This window comes from Salvelinus fontinalis, chromosome 24, assembly GCF_029448725.1.
Source record: "Salvelinus fontinalis isolate EN_2023a chromosome 24, ASM2944872v1, whole genome shotgun sequence".
In the NCBI taxonomy this organism is placed as follows: Eukaryota; Metazoa; Chordata; class Actinopteri; order Salmoniformes; family Salmonidae; genus Salvelinus; species Salvelinus fontinalis.
The window spans coordinates 32,029,313-32,033,292 of record NC_074688.1 but is presented as its reverse complement, the minus strand read 5'-3'; positions in this window follow the sequence as shown (position 1 = coordinate 32,033,292).

Below are 3,980 nucleotides of genomic sequence, written 5' to 3'. Positions count from 1 at the left end.
TTGAATTTGTTCTGGATTTGGGGACTGTGAAAAGACCCATGGTGGCATGTCTGGTGGGGTAAGTGTGTGTTTCAGAGCTGTGTGATGACTATGCAAACAATTTGGTATTTTCAACACATTAATGTTTCTTATAAAAAGAAGAAGTGATGCAGTCAGTCTCTCCTCAACTCTTAGACAAGAGAGACTGGCATGCATAGTATTTATATCAGCCCTCTGATTACAATTAAGAGCAAAATGTGCAGCTCTGTTCTGGGCCAGCTGCAGCTTAACTAGCTCTTTCCTTGCAGCACTGGACCACATGACTGGACAACAATAGAGATTAGACAAAGCTAGAGCCTGAAGAACTTGCTTTTTGGAGTGTGGTGTCAAAAAAGCAGAGCATCTCTTTATTACGGCCAGACCTCTCTCCATCTTTACAACCATTGAATCTATATGTTTTGACCATGACAGTTTACAATCTAAAGTAATGGCAAGTAATTTAGTCTCCTCAACTTGTCCAACAGCCACACCATTCATTACCAGATTCAGCTGAGGTCTATAACTTAAGGAATGATACCAAATACAATGCTCTTAGTTTTAAAGATGTTCAGGACCAGTTTATTACTTGCCACCCATTCCAAAACAGTCTGCAACTCTTTGTTAAGGGTTTCAGTGACTTCATTAGCTGTGGTTGCTGATGTGTATATGGTTGAATCATACATGGACACACATGCTTTGTTTAATGCCTGTGGCAGGTCATTGGTAAAAATAGAAAAGAGTAGAGGGCCTTTCTTCCATCATTCTTTATATCAGTGATTTTGGCTCCATAATACAGTTTCTTCTTCTTTTTGTTGAGTTTAGTCACATCATTTCTCAATTTGCAGTATGTAAGCCAGTCAGATGTGCAGCCAAGAACAGTGTAGCCACTTCTTTTCCCCCATCTCTTTCAACCATACAGTTTTTCAATTCCTCATCAATCCATGGAGCCTTAACAGCACTAACAGTCAGTTAGGTGCATGTTTATCAATAATTGGAAGAAACAATTTCATAATTTCATCAAGTGCACGTCTGGATGCTCCTCATTAATCACATCAGACCAACAAATATTTTGAACATCATCCACATAAGAGTCACAGCAAAATCTTTTGTATGATCTCTTATACACTATTTTAGTCCCAGCTGTTGGAACTTCGGCTTTCCTGGAAATTGCCACTATATTGTGATCACTTCATCCAATGGGTATGGATACAGCTTTAGAACAAAGTTCTACAGTATTAGTAAAAATGTGATCGATACATGTGGATGATCTTGTTCCTGTAATGTTTGTAAACACTCTGGTTGGTTGATTAATAACCTGAACCAGATTACAGGCACTGGTTACTGTAAGAAGCTTCCTCTTGAGCGGACAGCTTGATGAAACCAGTCAATATTCAGGTCCCCAAGAAAGTAGACCTCTTTGTTTACATCGCATACACTATCAAGCATTTCACACATATTATTTAGACACTGTTAGCAATTGGTGGCCTATAGCAACACCCCAAAAGAAAATGCTTTAGATGTGCCAAGTGAACCTGCAACCACAACACTTCAATAACACTAATATAAGATCTTCACTAAGCATTACAGGGATATGGCTCTGAATATATACATCGACACCTCCCCCATAAGCATTTATGTCTCTTCTATAGATGTTATATCCTTGTATTGCTACTGCTGTATCATCAAATGAATTACATTTGAAGTTGGAAGTTTACATACACCTTAGCCAAATACATTTAAACTCAGTGTTTCACTATTACTGACATTTAATCCTAGTAATAATGACCTGTCTTAGGTCAGTTAGGATCACCACTTTATTTTAATAATAATAATAATAGTAGAGAAAATGATTTATTTCAGCTTTTATTTCTTTCATCACATTCCCAGTGGGTCAGAAGTTTACATACACTCAATTAGTATTTGGTAGCATTTCCTTCAAATTGTTTAACTTGGGTCAAACATTTTGGGGAGCCTTCCACAAGCTTCCCACAATAAGTTGGGTGAATTTTGGCCCATACTTCCTGACAGAGCTGATGTAACTGAGTCAGGTTTGTAGGCCTCCTTGCTTGCACACGCTTTTTCAGTTCTGCACACACATTTTCTATAGGATTGAGGTCAGGGCTTTGTGATGGCCACTCCAATACCTTGACTTTGTTGTACTTAAGCAATTTGGCCAGAACTTTGGAAGTATTCTTGGGGTCATTGTCCATTTGGAAGACCCATTTGCGACCAAGCTTTAACTTCCTGACTGACGTCTTGTAACGGTAGTCCTCCTCCTCTTCATCCGAAGGCTGAGACGCACTGTAGGCCTGGTGCGTGGTGCTGGAACTGGAGGCACCGGACTGGATACACGCACTTCAAGCCTAGTGCGGGGAGCAGGGACAGGGCACACTGGACTCTCAAAGCGTACTATTTGTCTGGTGCATGGTACCGGCACTGGTGGCACCGGGCTGAGTGCACGCACATCAGGACGAGTACGGGGAGAAGGAACAGTGTGTACAGGGCTCTGGAGACGCACAGGTAGCTCAGTGCGTGGTGCCGGAACTGGAGGCACTGGACTGGAGACACGCACCATAGAGAGAGTGCGTGGAGGAGGAACAGGGCTCTGGAAACGCACTGGAAGCCTGGTGCGTGGTGTAGGCACTGGTGGTACTGGGCTGGGGCGGGGAGGTAGTGCCGGAAATACCGGACCGTGCAAGCGAACTGGCTCCCTTGAGCACCGAGCCTGCCCAACCTTACCTGGTTGAATGCTCCCCGTCGCCCGCCCAGTGCGGAGAAGTGGAATAACCCGCACCGGGCTATGTAGGCGAACCGGGGACACCATGCCTAAAGCTGGTGCCATGTAAGCCGGCCCAAGGAGACGTACTGGTGGCCAGATATGTAGAGCCGGCTTCATGGCACTTGGCTCAATGCTCAATCTAGCCCTACCAGTGCGGGGAGGTGGAATAATCCGCACTGGGCTATGCACACGTACAGGAGACACCGTGCGCTCTACTGCGTAACACGGTGTCTGCCCGTACTCCCGCTCTCCACGGTTAGCCTGGTAAGTGGGCGCAGGTCTCCTACCTGCCCTTGGCCCACTACCTCTTAGCCCCCCCCCAATACATTTTTGGGTAGTACTCACGGGCTTCCGTGCTAGACGCTACCCCTCATATCTGCAGTTTTGGGCTTGATTCACCGGTTTCCAGCCACGTCTCTTTGCTGCCTCCTCATACCATCGCTCCTGGGCTCGCGCTGCTTCCATCTCCTCACGAGTGCGGCGATATTCCCCAATGTGCGCCCAAGGACCTTTTCCATCCAGCTCGTCCTCCCAAGTCCAGTAGTCCTGTGTATTATCCTGCTCGAACTTCCGCTGCTTGGTTCTGGATGTTTGGTGGGTGGTTCTGTAACGGTAGTCCTCCTCCTCTTCATCCGAAGAGGAGGAGCATGGATTGAACCAAAACGCAGCTTCTGAAGTTGACATATTTATTTACAGAAAAGACGAAAAAACACGAACTTCACTATAACCTAAAAAAACAACAAAACGGAGTAGACAAACCTGGACATGCGAACTCACATACAACGCAGAACTCACGAACAGGAAAATAGACTACACAAAAGAACGATATACAAAACAAACCGAACAGTCCCGTATGGTGCGACAAACACTGACACAGAAGACAACCACCCACAACGAACACTGTGAAACAACCTACCTAAATATGACTCTCAATTAGAGGAACGCCAAACACCTGCCTCTAATTGAGAGCCATACCAGGCAACCCTAAACCAACATAGAAACAGACAACATAGAATGCCCACCCAAACTCACGTCCTGACCAACTAACACATACAACAAACTAACAGAAATAGGTCAGGAACGTGACACGTCTTGAGATGTTGCTTCAATATATCCACATCATTTTCCTACCTCATGATGCCATCTATTTTGTGAAGTGCACTAGTCCCTCATGCAGCAAAGC